The 16,288-nt window shown below is 40.9% G+C and overlaps 1 protein-coding gene across 1 annotated transcript in view; it reads right to left on the bottom strand.

The window, feature by feature from the left end:
• Positions 1–2,216: 2,216 nt before the first annotated feature.
• LOC128818442 (histamine H3 receptor-like) overlaps positions 2,217–16,288 on the bottom strand; it is a 54,759-nt gene continuing 40,687 nt past the window's right edge. The window contains exon 4 of the mRNA XM_053997818.1: positions 2,217–2,264. The gene's annotated coding sequence lies outside the window, so the exon portion shown is untranslated. The remainder of the gene's footprint in view (positions 2,265–16,288) is intronic.

The raw sequence follows: 16,288 nt of genomic DNA, 5'->3' as shown, positions 1-16,288 counted from the left end.
ATTTTAGTGTTTCAGACTCTTGTCATTGTCAAATGAGTTTCAGACTTGTCATTTAGCGCTCAGGCAGCCCCTGAGTCGTCGTAGATTTAATTCAGGTACACTGATAGTCCACAGAATCAATTGCATCAAATATCTAGGGCTACTGAGGGAAGGTAGCTGCCATTTTTTCATGTTTTTATACATGAAAAAATATAAAAAATTACAAAAAAATTACAAAAAAAAAATAAACTGGTAAAGCTTTTTTTCATTCTTTCGGAGCAGAAAAAAAAAAAAAGGTCAAATTTTATCTGTCAAGTTTTCCTTCTTGATTTTTAATGTGATTTTAAATTGATTATGCAGACTTCATCCCAGGCATGCAATAATTCTTCTGTCAATGAACAACTTACAGCCAGGGCATTTAATTAGGAACTTTTCACATACACTAATTTTCAAATACATAAATAAATAATCTCAGAAGCAGCAGAACTCAGTATTAGTAGCTGAAATACACTCACATATTTTGGAAGTTCACAGTCCTGTTGCCTGAGGAAAGGGTAAGAGAGTGTGAAACATTTTAAAGTGGCTGAGAAATACTGAGTTGGTTGGAGAAGCTGCCTCTCCCCCTTTGGTACCAGCACTTGCTGTGACAGCACCCAGCAGAGCTTGGCTTTAGTACCAGAATGGCAATAAAATGTGATTGCTACAAAGGTGACCAGCTTGATAGATGGACTTACATTGTGGTTTTTTTTTTTCCCTCAGGACATGAAAGGAAAGAGGAACCCTTAACTGAAATGAAGAGGCCATGGTCCATGGTCTAGGCCAGCCTGGAAGAAAGAACATGACTAAAAGCCATGTGGTATGAGAGGCTCCCTTTTATATTCACTTATCATCAGCTACATAATGACTAGTTAAATCCTTATGGGGGAAATGGACACATAGATTTTTTTTTTCTGGCAGCTGAAGTAAAATTTTATTGATTTGACAGCTTTTCAGATAAGCCACATACAGATCTAGAATGTAAGATTTCTATGACAAAACCTACAGTTTGAAAGAAAACTCAAACAACTCCATCAATAGCAACTGATACAGCTGAATATCCAGAGGGGATGTATAAAGCGATAAAAATGTTTTGGGGGGAGCAGGTGGAGGCTGGGTCAGAAGATTGCAAGATTGCCTGTAAGGAACCTGTGATAAATGTAGATTTCAAAATGCCTCTAAATTTGATTGTGCACAGAAGTCAGCTGAAACAAAGAATTGGAGCATTTCTAAAATTTAAAGATTTTATTTCAGCAACAAGTATTTGCTTGTTTGTTCAAAAGGGAGAAGTGGAGTGGCACAAGAAAATAAGTTCTGAGGGTGTCAGTATGGAGATTTGTAAGTTTTGTATGATACTGTGACAGGTCCAACCAAGGAGAGGCACAGTGGAATGGAGAAGATAGGTCCGACATGGAAGAGCTTACACTGACCAGCTGGATTTGAGATTCCTTTTTCTTTTCTATTTGGCCTCATAATGTCTATAAATGCATAAACTAGTTCCACTGTTACTATTATCAGAACAGGACCATAATTTACTCTTTGATCTACAATTCTCACTTCATGACTGCTCCAAGAAACAACGCTGAGGTGGAGCAGCAGATGGAGTCTTTCACAGAGTGCTTCCTCCCTGGAGCAGGAGGTGTGTGACTGGAAGCCAGAGCCAGCTCCTCAGTCTGCTCCCCAGGGCAGATTGTTTAAACAGACCTTGTGTATGAAAACAAATAACAGTTTTAGAAAGCTGAAAGTAGATCACGTCTCTTGGTTCATCAGCTCTAGCCCACAGCTCTCTCAGATACTACTGCCTGAAAAGCCCTTCCAGAAGCTCATCAAGTGCCATCTTCCAGTCTGGTAGGATTTTTGACTTCACTGTTAAAGAGCTGGTTCAGGACCTATTTTTGCTAAAACCCTTTTGGGTGTGTAGGTGTATGTGGGGGTGTGGGTGTGTGTGCTTAACTCCCTCCCAGATTTCATTTTCTGGGCATGAGAAAGTCAAAATATTCCAGTCTTTTCTATTGCAAAGAGCTCCCACAGTCTTCATGCCATCATAGCACCAGTTCACAACATGTTTTTTAGGCTAAGTTCATCCTTCTTGAACTGGGATGACCCAAAATGTGTTTAACATTGCAGTTTTAAACCCTTTCACTATTTATAAGAACTTGTTAGTAAATAGCAGTTTACCCAACTGATGATTTGACAGGGAAGACAAGATATGCTTTCAGCTCCCAAAGGTTCTTGAGTCATTTCTTGCTCTAAAAAACACAACCAAGAATATATGGCAAGACCATTGGTGGGTAAATAATTACAACACCCTCACTGCTGAGCCTTTGAGTTTGCATTTTTGGTTAGGCTGATTGCTTATTGAAAAGGGAATATATGGACTTATTTCTGGAGAAGTAATGTATTCAATGACAGTTCTGGACTCATGGATACATTCCCTTGATCTCTTTTTAGTTTAACCTGTAAACAGATGAGTTTTCTATTATGATCATGTTTGATTATCTGTCAATATATGTATTGGATAGTTTGTTCAACGGTATGCTGGCCATGGAAAACTATTAACTATGTCCATATTTTTTAGGATAATATTAACTTGCCTTCATGGTAAATTAAGACCTTCCTTCCACACTGACACCATCTCAAACATAGTATTAACTTACAAGTGATAACAAAGAAATGCTGTCCATCTAGTGTGTGGTCTCTAAGCAGGGAACCAGACAACAAACAAACTTGCTTACTTATGATCTAAATGATGCTTTTACCCTTCAGTTGCTTTTTCATGTGTATTCTCTTCTTGCTTTCTCCCCTGCACTTTAAGATGATTGGGGCACAACAAATGACATCAACAAGTAATTTGGCCCAACAGCTGTTTAGCTGTAGGGGAAAACTGTCAGTACTGGGACACAAGAGCCACACTATTCATCTCTCATTTTATGTAGCACATTTTGTTCTAGCTGCATTTTGGTTTAGTCTGATTCAAAGCTCCAAAAATACTAAGATCTGGCATAAGCCACAGTTTCTGCTTTTCAATCAGCAACAAGTGCCTTTTTCTCTAAAAATATGCAGTTGGACATTTTTATAATTTTCTGCCAAACTTTTTGTTATTTTGGACTGTGGTTTTTCATGAGTAAATAATTTGGGGTACATTGGGCTTCTCCTTCTTCCTTCTTGAAATTGTGGAAGTTTTTGGAGCAAATCAGCAGAAAGTGTTGCTCAACAGTAGCTTATTCCACAGATTTTACTTAATTTACTTGAAATCTTCCAGTGGATTTGTTCACCTAATTGGCAACATGTGAATCTATCTTATTAGACATTTGCTTTTTGCCATTAGTTATGGAATACTTTTTGACAGCCACTGTTGCACAGGGTAACGTTTGTATAGAGTAAATGAAAGCCTAGCAATTGCATATCATCCTCTACCCCAGAGAAACAAAAAATTATGATTCCTGATGCACACAGATGCTTTTTATCTTCAGGGAAATACCAAGCAACTCTCTTTGCACCAGCCTCTGATGATGTTAATGTTCATAATTACTATATGTTTTCATAATAGCATATTAAGTTTTTTTCTTTTTTATTAGCATTTTCATTAGCCTTTGTTTACTTCCTAAAATGAACCCAGGTTTATTTTAGTTTGCTTCCTTGCTTTCTTAACTTTTTCTCATGCTACTAAAAAGTTGCTTTATTTTAGGCTGGAATGTTAACAGACTTAAGCCAAGTTCTCTTTAGTGCTGGGACCTATTTAAGCAGGTTCTGCACTTGGCTCTCAACAGCCCCATGGCACATTGCTACAGGCTGGGTGAAGAGTGGCTGGAAAGCTGGCAGCCAAAAAGGATCTGGGGGTGCTGGTCAACAGCAGCTGAACATGAGCCAGTGTGTGCCCACGTGGCCAAGAAGGCCAATGGCATCCTGGCCTGTAGCAGGAATAGTGTGGCCAACAGGACCAGGGCAGTGATTGTCTCTCTGTACTCATCACGGGTGAGGCCACCTTGAATCCTGTGTTCAGTTTTGGACCCCTAACAACAAGAAAGATATTGAGATGCTAGAATGTGTCCAGAGAAGGCAGTGGAGCTGGTGGAGGGTTTGGAGTACAAGTCTGATGAGGAGAGGCTGAGGGAGCTGGGATTGTTTGGTCTGGAGAAAAGGAGGCGCAAGCAGGGACCTTATCACTCTCTACAACCACCTGAAAGGAGGCTGTAGCCAGGTGGGGGGTGGTCTCTTCTCCCATGTAGCAAGTCACAAGGGAAGAAGAAATGGTCTCAGATTGTGTCAGGGGAGGTTTGGATTGTATATTAGAAAAAAAATATTCTTGGAAAGGTTTGTCAAGCATTGGAACAGGTTGTCCAGGGAAGTGGTTGAGTCATCACGCCTGGATGTACTTAAAAGACATGTAGATGTAGACGTAGCACTTGGGAACGTGGTTCAGAGGTGGACTTGGCAGTGCTTGGCTAACAGTTGGACTTGATGATCTTAGAGGTCTTTCTTCAACCCAAACTATTCTGTGATCCAAAGTCTTGGCTGAGTGGTACCACCTTGTGGGTGTTGGGGTTGAGAGTAACAGGGAGGGATACCTTGGGAGGATTCTTATGTTGCAGTCAGGGAGAGCCACTGCAACAATTTCCCAAGATCCCTCGCTCCCACATGTTAATAGTTACCTGCCAGTCACTCTGGGCTCACTCCCACAGTCCAGAAAGTTCTGTGCTCCCTGTTCTCCCATTGGCTCCCTTGTTGCAGTCGCTCCCCTCCTGCTTTGTTATTGGTCAAATGTATGTCACCCCACCTCAGCTCCTCCCTCTACCCCTATCCCCACTGGTTTATTGTATCCTGTCCCCTCCTCCCTTCCCCCTGTTTATATACTCCGTACCCAGCCCCTGTCAGGGCTTCTGCCACTGGCTCCTGCCTTTGACAGTTGTCTGTGCTCCGTCCCTGGTTCCCTTCTGCTGTGGTTTGTGTCCCTTGCCTGTTTCACCTGCCTCCTTCCCAGCCTACCTGCTTTCATCCTACCCTTCTGGACCCTCAACCTGACCCTATAATAAAACCCAGTTGGATCTCCACACTCCCATCTGTCTCTGCTGAGAGGAATTACTACACCCAGGCACAGGTGTCAGGTCAGCTGGGGGAGCGGTCCTTTGGACCTGGGACAGAAACGTCGCCAGTTCCGTGGGTCACCCTATGGCACACGGCGCGGGGCGGCCCGCGCCACATCTCTGTGAATCTAGAGGGGCCAGAGGTTCAGAGGTTGTAAAGTACGTGTGTCTCTTGCCAGGGTCAGGCACCCAGCAACAGGTAAAAGTTCCTGTACAATCAAGGCATGTCCAAAGTTTATATCTGCACAAAAGGCTGTTTGGTCTCAGAAGACATATCTGATCATGTCTAGACTTTGTTATTTATAAGAAGAAAACTAAAGAGTGAAAATAACCTCTTCCTTCTGAGGCATCTAAATGTAGGATAAATTTAGGCCATTTCTTTACATCATCAAGACATATCCTGTGGTATATCAGATGCACCACGCACACACCTTGTGAAAGCCTCAAGAGTTAATGCAAACCCAGGAGCTTACATATGAAAGCAGTGGGAACATTCAGAAAGACAATGTTTCAGCCTATCAGTCTTGATAAAGGCCACGATGGGTAAAAATGTCAGCTTTATGTGTGTTCCAGCCACTCTCAATCAATCTGCTTTTGTATGTAGGTTACTGAGTGTGTCTTTCCCAAAGCCTTGAAGGCTTTAAATCTTGTGCCCAGAGTGATGCCATTATTTTCATGATAAAATTGATCCAGGCAGACATCAACTTTCATTTTCATGGTACCAGACTGGTGGGATTGTACTTTTCAGCTCAATGATTCTAGAAATTCACATTGCAGTGGTGATGTATTAAACTGATTCTCCTTTGCTTTATATATCACTAACACTGCACAGGGGAAGTGATTTTTTTTTCCTTTCTGCCCACATTTGGCATGATGTAACTGAATTTCTCAAAACCAGAGAAATTTAATAATCTTTCCACAAGGTCTTACAGTGAATGCAATAGGGTGTTCTAATTCAACCATTGTATTATTAGATGTGCTGAAATGGATTCAGTGATGAAATGAAGTGAGAAAAATTGCATTTTAAGGCCTGACGTGTAGTGTGCCTTCCCTGTTTCCTTGTTTATTCCCACATTTGGTTCTGTCTCTTTTTTACTCTTGAAAGTTCCGCTGCCTCCTCTGTAGCCTCTACTGCTATCACATGCTGTATTTGTATCTCATCTCATGAATGTTTTTTTTTGTTTCCTCATCTTTTCCACTTCTCTCTTGACACTCAACATCTCTTGTTCATCTCAGGCAGAGTTCATCTGCAAGTTGTCCTGTCCTTGGCCTCTTCACCAGCAGTAACTTGCCAAATCCTCAAACAGTAGGACAGACCTGGGCATCACAAAAATGAACTGCAGGACAAAATCACTAAATGTCTTCAGTGCACAAGAGAAAATGGAAGGAAATCTACAAGAATATCTGTTCAAGGGAGCAGACACCAGGTTCAAGCACAGTGTTGTCCAGTTTGGTGGTTACTTTTCATGCCAAGCAGCATACCGGAGTGGACAAGGCAGAAAACAGCTCTCAACACTATCACAGGGCTTAAAACTCCTGGGCATCTTCAGGCCGTCAAACATTTCTGATTTATATCCATCTGCTTGTTAGACATTGAAATAACCTCTCCTGTAACATACTTTGACCTTGAAGAATTTACCCACAGATTTAAACCTTCACAGATCCATAGGGAGTTGGTCAATTACTGCTGTCATTTGCAATTCCATTCTATGTTACAGATTCCTACTCAAAAAATAAATATTTCATTTAAATTAATTTTGTAATTTAGCAATTAATTTTGTTTAACAGTTTAATTTTTCAACTTTCCTGGAGTATTTTATAGATGTAACCACCCAGCTCCATATTTATATGCTAGTGTCATAGCATCTTCATGCATCCATGATACCTAAAATTATTATCTTTGTTGCAAGGAGAATAGCATTCACCTTAAATCCCTGAGACATTGAGAACATTTCCAGGGGATGCCTTTCAGTTGCTGCAGAACCCTGCTGCTTCCATCTCTATCAAAGTCTGTGACAGTTCTCCTGAGGATTTCCTTCTGCAGAAACACAGGTGTTAATTCTCAGCAGCTCTGCATGTCCAACCTGCTGTGAAAATTACAGAAACTCAAAGCTGTTCTAATTTCTTCTGTGCTTCCCACTGCCTCTGAGGGAGCAGCTCTCCAGCATTGTCCCATTTCTTCTCCCTGTTTCCTTCCCTGATGTCTCTTGGACTTTACAAGGGAAATAGAAGCCATAAGGATGAGTATCTACCAAAAGCAGAGAGTCTCTGAGTGCAACAGCCACATCCTACTGTGAAGATCCACTGCCAATGAAGCCCCTCAGCCTAAGCCAGTTAATGCAAAGATTCCCCAGAGTAACAGAGTCTCAAGTCCATTTTCTTCATGGAAATAATTGTTTAATCAGCTCAGGAAAGTGTGAGTAAATGTTGATGTTCAATTCTGAAAGGATAAGATGGAAAATTCCTTTCCTTATTGAAAAATATTTTAGCTATTCATGCAGATCTCTTATGCTTGTCTGAAACACAGAGGAAGATTAGAATGTTATAAACATTCCCCATTTCACTAGCTGGGTTTCACAGCTAAACTTCTCCAGGCTAAGTCCATAATTTAAATAACACTGGAATATCAAATCAAAACAAGCTTTCTTTCCCAGGATCACAGGATGCCTGAAAGTCTGCATCCAAACTCATAGTTCCAAGCAGCTTAAATATGGCCACGTTATTGATTAAAAGTGGAGTCTTTCTCATGTCACTCCCTAAGCCTGGTGGCTGCTTAGGTGCTATCTAATATATTGAATTATTTGAGTGGGAAGCCATTGCACCAGGGTTGCAGAGAGCATTATCTGTCATACTTGAAGCAAGTCCATTGACACTTGAGGCTTCATTCCAAATTAATATTGTTCAAATTAAGGACTCTCTGCTAATTTATTGGTAGGAATATGCTGATCAGTCATATACCAGACTCCGTGCTGATGCATTCAACACCCACACCCTTCCCATTCTCTAGAATCTCCACCTTTATTTCACTTCTAAACTATCAGTCTTCCTTCTGCTAGTGCTTTCTTTTATCCTGTTTTCCTTCAAAATTCTTGTTCCTTTCCTTATTCTTTTCTTTCGTAACCTATTGAAACAGAAATTGAACTAACATGACATTTACGTCTGCCATTGCACGTATCTTCATGGTGGTCCACATCCCTTCCCAATACTGTATTTGGATTTTTTTTATAGATTTATGGCATAGATTCAATTCCACTGTCTGGGCAGTGTAGCACAACAAGGCCTGATTTTTAAGTTGCTCCTTGTGATTATAGATAATTATTACTCATAATTAAGCATATTGAAATTTCTGGAACATTCTTTCTTACTAAGCACTTGATCCAAACATCACTGAAGCTAGAGGAAGAACTTCTGCTGATATGAATGGTCCTTACTTTAGACCTGGGCACTATGGTTGTCTTAGTCCAAAATGAGAACACTTGGGAAGTTAATGTGTACTAAATCAAATCTTTTGAGGATGAGTCATCACTGTACTCAGCTCTGCTCAGTGACATTTAATAATAGTGTTACAGATTTCCCAAAGTAGCCTTTTATATCTGCATAAAAATGTAAAAAAGCAAATACTGAACCAGCTTGTTGTATAATAAAGAGGGCAGGAATTGTACAGCTTTTACCCCTGTGATTCTTTTATCTCCTTTCGATTTAACATTCAGAGTTGGTGCTTCTGAAATAGAAAGAAGTTTTCTTGAGGGATAACAACACTGCAGGGCTTGGAATTACACAACTGAATGAGAATATTCAGAAGGCTGCATACATCTCCCAGACAAACACTTCCAAGTAACCACCACTGGTAACCCAACATAGTCCCCCAGCCCATCTCAATGTGAATATGGTTTCCAGAAAGTACTGGCTCATGCAGTACTGTTGCAATAAAAATATTTATTTATAGATGTCTAATAGTTTCTCTGCCACAGTTGAAAATTCTGACTTCATTCTTGTGCCTCACTAGGGTATTATTTGCTTGTGGAGGAAGTACAGAAATACAAGGAAAAACAACCCATTAAATACAAAAAAAAGTCTATTGGATTTCATCACTTGGTGTGTACTACTTTGTGGCTTTCCAAAGGATGATGTAAAGCATCAAACCACAGTTGTCTTATATATCCTGCAAGTTCTGGGATTTCAGATGGCCTTGTAGGTGCTAACTTCTCCCAAAACCATGACCTGCTGTTGGAAGATAAGTTTTGCTGAGTTCCCTAAAGTCAGCTCCACTGGGAGATGGAACTCATTTGGCATTTTGTGGGTTTTGTGTTGGCTGCTGTGCACAGAAGTCTCTCTGCCTAATCAAGCTCCGAGAAAAAAGACTTGGGAAAGACTCCCAAATATTTTCTATATGAAAGAGCTCAAAAAGCTCAAAAGTGAGATTTTTTTTTTTTTTTTTTTTTTGCCAGCACAGGGAAAAAACATGAGTGGATGGGTACAATGTGGGGAAAGATGTTTTATAGTGCTGGAGTGCTGGAGTCAGAGCAACTCCACAATTTAGGATAGCAGTAAGACAAAAATCCACAATGAAGCACGATCTAACAAGTTCATGTGAGACTGACTAGATCACTACAAGGCATAGTGACCACCAGACCACTGTAAATATATTGGTGACTGTAAACAAACATTAGGAGTCCTACAGCTAAGATGGATGAGCTGAAATGCCAGGTTTAAAATGGAAGTATCCCTATAGTCACACCTATTATTTAGGAGAACAAAGATGATCAGTGACCCATTGAAATGCTATGATAAAAAGGAGACTCAGTCAACAAGTTAATTTGGTTTTCAAAGTACTAGGGAATATAGGATTAAATAATCACCTTAGAAATAATTTGTGACATGGCTTGGAATTCCACACACATTAAGCAGTGCAGATCTTTAGTCTTCCACATCCCACTGAGGAAGGGAGATAAACAAATCTGGGAAAATACACAATGGTCAGATGCTTCCACATGCTGCATCTCTGTGTCAGCTGTAACACGGGGGCTGTTTTTCAGACACAGGAAACAACTCCTCAGATTAGCTAGTCTGACCATTTGCAAGAAGAGGTATAAACTGTAGTTTTACTTGGTTTTAAGTAGGATTTTGAAAGAAGGTTCAAGATGCAGGTGTGACCCTATAATAGTGACTATAATGCATTCAAATGTCTTTTCCTTTCAGAGGGAAAAATTTCTAAAGATCGCAATAATCAAAACAAGATCACTTGATTTTTAAAAGTAGAGATACAGAAACATCAACAAATAATTTAAAAGAAAATAAAGAGAGCTTCTGTAATATAAAACGTGCTTTTGCTGTTGTGGAAGATGTCTAAGGACTACACATCAGAGGTTAAAGATGTATTAATCCAAAAGATTCAAATATGCCAGTATGGATAAATGTTAGAATAAAGGAGGCTAATATAAGTAAAAAGGCATTTAAAAAAAAAAAAAAAAAAAGGGGGAATTCATGCATAGGTGAAGAAACCGGTAAGAATATGAACATTTAAATTTATAATATTCATCTAAATTTTATATATATGCGTGCTAAGATACACTAATGAAAGCAAGAAATACTGAGAACCATCTGCTTCTAGAAAGAGGCAAAAAGAAAGGGAAAAAAGCAAAAAGACCTACAAGAAAGTTTGTGGGATCAAAACTCATCAAAGGGAAACACATTGCAAAATCGCAAAATCTACCCAACTTATTTGTATTAGCATGCACATCAGAAGCTAGAAAGTTTTCTCACCTCACACATGGGGAATGAGCTTGAAAAATGTATTACAAGAAAAGTATCAGTGACGATGTTTCAGGGAAAATTAGTAATTCAAATCATAGCAAATCAGGAGGTAGGATTTTTTTTTTTTTAACCCAAAAGCTATGAAAGAACTCAAAATATGAAGTTGATCGCCACCAAATTTAGCTTGAATCTTAGTTTACCTGACAGTCCTGTTTCATAACACAGGACTGAAAAATGGCAGCCATGACACAGTCTAGAGGAAAGCTTTGCAAGTGTGATTTTCAAAAACTACAGACCAGTAAGGCTTTATTCTGGCACCAGGAAAATGCCTACAGCCATAGTAAAGAGTGGAATTGACAGAACGTGGGGCTAAGCCAATTTTGGAAAAAGTCAGCACCTATTTAGTCTTCCTGAATCTATTTTGGAGAAGGCAGTAGCTCACCAGTAAGTGGTGTTCAGTTCACTTAGTAGGGTTTATTCATGACTACAAAGCGTGCTCAGACTTCCAGCTCACAAACCCACTAGGCTTTGATGGAAGATGGATGTCTTTTCTGCTTTCATAAGGCATCACATGAGGATTTCCCAAGGCTCTTGAGATCTCTGTCTCCACCAAAGCAAACGGGAGTCTTGTTAGGAGCAGGATGAGGCCGGGAGTTTTTAAGCATTTTCTGTTCTGCTGAACAATTTTTAAGCATCTTTCTGTTATGCATCTGCAGTGGCACATCTTTGCTCCTTCATTTATTGTCTTTCTTTACTTCCTTTTAATGAGTTATTTTTATTTGAATTCTATTTTTCTGTTGCTTATCACCCCAAGTGCCTCTGCAGGAGAGTGGGGCATACTGTTTCCTTTGTAAATTAAGTATTAATTACATGATTAATTATTATTATGTGCAGTTCCCTGGAAGGTCTTATACAAAGACAGTTAAAATGCATAAATTCTCCAAGGTATATCTGCAGAGTGATTATGGACTTCACGCTTATACAAAGCTATTGATTTTTCTCATGTACTCTAGTCTATAATACCATATTCTGTTCCAAATAGACACTATTTTACTATGTTCTTCCTCTTTATGATCAAGTTTTGTATAAAATTTTATGGAAAGGATAAAAAAAAGAAGCTGCACAATTTCTCACATATAGACAGAAATTTGTTTCCTGAAAAAAAACTGTTCCCTTGGGAAGCTGGGAAATTGTATTTAACTTTTGTTTTCATTAGTTGCCCTATATTTCCATTTTGCTTTCACACAGCACTGCAATGATATTAATGAACCTTGCAAGCAGTGAAAGGAATTGCACTCATTGGTGAACTCATAAGAAACATTGCCAGTATTTTTAAGCAAGCTCTGCTTTGGCAGTGGTTACCCCACAACAGCAGCTTGGGTTCATGGGGAGCTTACATTCTAATTTATTTCAGAGGCACTTGTAACCCTTTTGGATTTTTGTGCCTCCCAGTTTTCCTTCAGAAGCTGAAGAGCAGCAGCTGCATGTTGGAGGGTCGGTACAGCCCTGCCTGGGCTCAGGGATACCCTGCACTCACCCCACTTCTGGGAGTTCACAGCACTCTGAGGAACATCCCTCAGAACATTTTCTTTCATTCAGTAAAGCTATGAAAGTAGAGGCTTCTGAAAACCCCAAAAAAGACAGTGATTAAGTGATGGTGATGGGAATTCAGAGTGAAAGAGGTGTACAGACAACATGGACTGGAGACCCTTCTCCATGGAGCTTCTCCAATATGGCACACCACAGTCCAGAAGACTATAGACACAGAAAATGGAGCTCCCTGCGCCAGGGAGGGTTTGCCTGCATCTTCCTTCTGTCTGACTCAGGAACAGTTCTGCTCCTCCTCCTCCTGACCCTAATGATGGTGGTGAGGGAGGTAGATCCTAGTTAAAAGGTTCCATTTGAGAGAGAAATTCACATTCTTAACAGTACTGGAAGTTTAACTAATCCTATCAAACCTTGCTGCTACTGTCATAACAGATGTTCACCAGCAATAATCTAAACAATACAAAAACACATAACATCCTCTCCCTAGGGAGAGGGATGTTCTGATTTATAGATAAGAATTTTTTTTAAGACAAATTGTCATCAATTTCTCTAAAAATGATCTTGTTTGACAGCATGAAAGTAGAGAAAAGTCTCCTCCTCATGCAAGAGTATGAATGCCATTTGCCCCACCAACAATTAAGCCCCCATTCTAGAAGAAGTCCATCTGCTTCTATGTCTGTCCTTTAAACCATCTGACACTGAACATTTTGCTAAACCCACCTCAGTGCCATTTGTCAATTTGAGCTTTTGTGTGATTCTTGTAGGCACATCAGGAGCCATATTAAAACCTTCTTCTGCCCATCCTGTGGTCCAGGCTATGGACGAGTGACAACAAGGTAATGGACAAGCACATGCTTGTAAATGTTGGTACTGTTATTTTATTTTGTGTACAGTTTCTTTTATTAAAAATCTTTTGTACAATCCTTGGTTGTGCAGTAACAACCTTTGATTAAGTTGATAATTTTATTGCAAATCAGGTAACTAATCTTCTCCAGTCATTTATGTATGGTTACATGCAAAAATATGAATTATCATATTAAAAACTATAGTGTGGTGAGAACAGGACTGTCCGAGTTGCCCTAGTGGCCCAGGGGTCAGTATCTACCTTTGATCAGGTTCAGATGTAGATTTTGTACAGGCATTAACATATGTGCCATATGAGCCTCAAGACTATTTCTGTCTTGAATATGAGGCTGGAGAAAGTGGATATCTGTGCCTACACGTGCACTCCCGCTGAGGCAAGGTAGAAGGAGAGAGCCAAGGTGGAAGGAGAGAGCCAAGGTGGAAGGAGAGAGCCAAGGGCACCCTTTCCTCCTGACAGATAGGATAACCACTGCCAGGCATCAGCCAGTGCTGAAATGTGGTACAACAGGCAAGTAAGAGCAACCCTCTCTAAAATGATTAAATAGCACAATACAGCTGCCACCACAGAGTTTGCAAGTCCCATTAGAGAGACAGAAAAACACTGGTAGAGAGGAACCAAGTAAGTCATGCCTTAGGTACTTGGCACACCAAGTAACCATCACGTCTCCAGTCGACACACGTGTGCAATGGGAACTAGAGTTCTGAACAGGAAATCATGCAGGGAGCCAGAGCAAAAGCAAAACTTCTTCTTTCCAAACAGCTTTGACATGTAAGTATGAGTGCTGCTGGAGTGGGACACCTTCAGTATACACTTTGTCCACCAGAGCCAGTGCAGGGAAGGAGGGTGGCAAGAGACATGAGCACTAATGCTCAAGTGTCAAGCCAGTTGCCCTCACTTGCCTTCATCCCTAGATTTGAGGCACTCTCCCATTACACATCCTTCAGTAGCACATGAAGCCAAAACACCATCCCAAAAGATGCAGGTGTGCTGAACATGGTTGCCAGAGGCAGAAAGTGGCAGGGGAAGGAAGGTATTGCAGAAGGAAGAGGGAGCAGGCTGTGCACTAAGTGACAGCAGCAATACCTCCACTGCCCTTCCATGGGGCTGAAGAGATCATCCTCAGCTCCAAAAGCTGGCACTGAGACAGCCCAGACCCCTGCCCCACCCCTGTCCTCATGTCAGATGACCCCACCACACTGCAATGCCACCCAGTAGCTCGGCCATGTCCTGGCTCCCACCACCACCTCAGAGAACATCCAGGAACAGCTGCAGCCAATGGTAAATAGTGGTTGCAAAGCAGAGATGTTCACAGAGTCAAACTTTAAGTTCTGTCCCTAAAATGAATTGGGAGCATCTGGCTGTTTTGCTGTTGGTGGGTAATGATGCAGCCCCGTCGCAAGCCCAGATGTGATTCTACATTCCTGCAGCTGTTCTGGTGGGAGTTTCAACACCCAAAACATCTGCTATTGGGAATCAGAGGCACGATACTTACATGATCTTTTAGGGCTGTTTTTTTTTTTTGTATGTTTTGTATGTTTGCAATTTTGGGTTTTTTCCCTTCCTTTGGAAAATACATTATATTTATGTAACATCACTTTCTGTTTGTCCAGTAGTGACCACTCCCACCGTGAGGGCATCCCCACGTAAGATTGTTCTGCACGTCTGCAGCGCTGTGCATGAAACGCAGCAGATTCACGTGTCACAAGTGAGGTTTATGGGGGCTGAAGCTGCAGAACACTATGGTCTGTCATGTAAATATGTATGTAGGGAGCTGCTAAAATGAAATCATTACTGTCTGCTGCATAAATATGTATCTAGACCATCTTAATAATACAAAAATGTCCATCTATCAGGTAATTACATACTTAGCCTGTGGGAGAAAATGCTGGTATGACATCCAGTAGTTACTTAAATCCATTAAAAAAAAATAAATCATCAAGGCAAAAAGAGATGAGAAGCCCACACCATGACTTTACAAAGACAATAAAGGGAAGATGAAAGCTTTCAGGAGAAAGTGACTTCTGAGCTGTGGGGAGGTGATGAAGCCTTATAATGTCCAGACTTATCTACTAAATTTTGTAGGGAAAAAAACCACCATCTGACTGGGACCTCTAAATAGCAGGATTAATCCTGAAGTGAAAGTTCATTATTATATTACTCAAAGCCATTAGAAACAGATTTTCTAATGGAAATGCTGACTTTGCACTATAACACGAGCAGTCGATATTATAATTTCTTATTTCCTGTTACCATGGACAGTTAATACACTGGAAAGAAACAGAGGACCTGGAAAATTTATACAAGAAATCATGTCATGCCACTTCTTACCATGCTGTTAATTACAGTTTGGTTCCCGCTGTGTGACTTGGCGCGGGTTTGCCAGGCCCCTGCATCTGGAAGTCATCCCTTGTCCTCCCGCTTCAGGAAGCTATTCCTACTCCTTTTAGGTGCTGCAGAGGACGTGCTACCAGGTCTTCTGTGCGCTGATCAACACCCACAAAAGCAGTAATCATCATGCTTCTGGTCCTCATGTTATTGTAGAGAAGCGAGGGGCAGGGAGGCCATGGTGAGGGCTGGAGGGCTGGTGGGACGGTGTATCCCATCAACCCAGGGTAGAGAGGAAAAAGCCAAAACAGGTGGTAAGAGAAGCTGAGGACACAAAGGACAAAGTGGCAGGGGCAGCAAAATCATGGGGGCAAATGTCAAGGAATGAGAAAATGGAAAGTTTGGTCAGAAAACTGGAAAACTGCTGCCCTCTGAAACATTGCCTTATTCGTGCACTGCACGGTGGGGCTGTCTGGAGAAGAGCCACTTCTGGACAGGGTAAGGGCTCCTGGGACAGACTGGGAAACCTTGAATTATCCACCCCAGCATAGGGAAGAAATGAGGTAATGGAGCTGAAGAGGGAGACAGGGGAGTGGAGGGAAAGGTGCATCAAAGACACCAAGCAGAAATATTATCTGCTTTTGCGGTATGGGACAAAGCCCCCATTTCACTTTTTCATGTTTTCTTTGGATTGTTT

Source organism: Vidua macroura, chromosome 1 (genome assembly GCF_024509145.1).
Source record: "Vidua macroura isolate BioBank_ID:100142 chromosome 1, ASM2450914v1, whole genome shotgun sequence".
In the NCBI taxonomy this organism is placed as follows: domain Eukaryota; kingdom Metazoa; phylum Chordata; class Aves; order Passeriformes; family Viduidae; genus Vidua; species Vidua macroura.
Note: the sequence above shows the minus strand (reverse complement) of the source record. Positions and strands in the feature narration are given on the sequence as shown.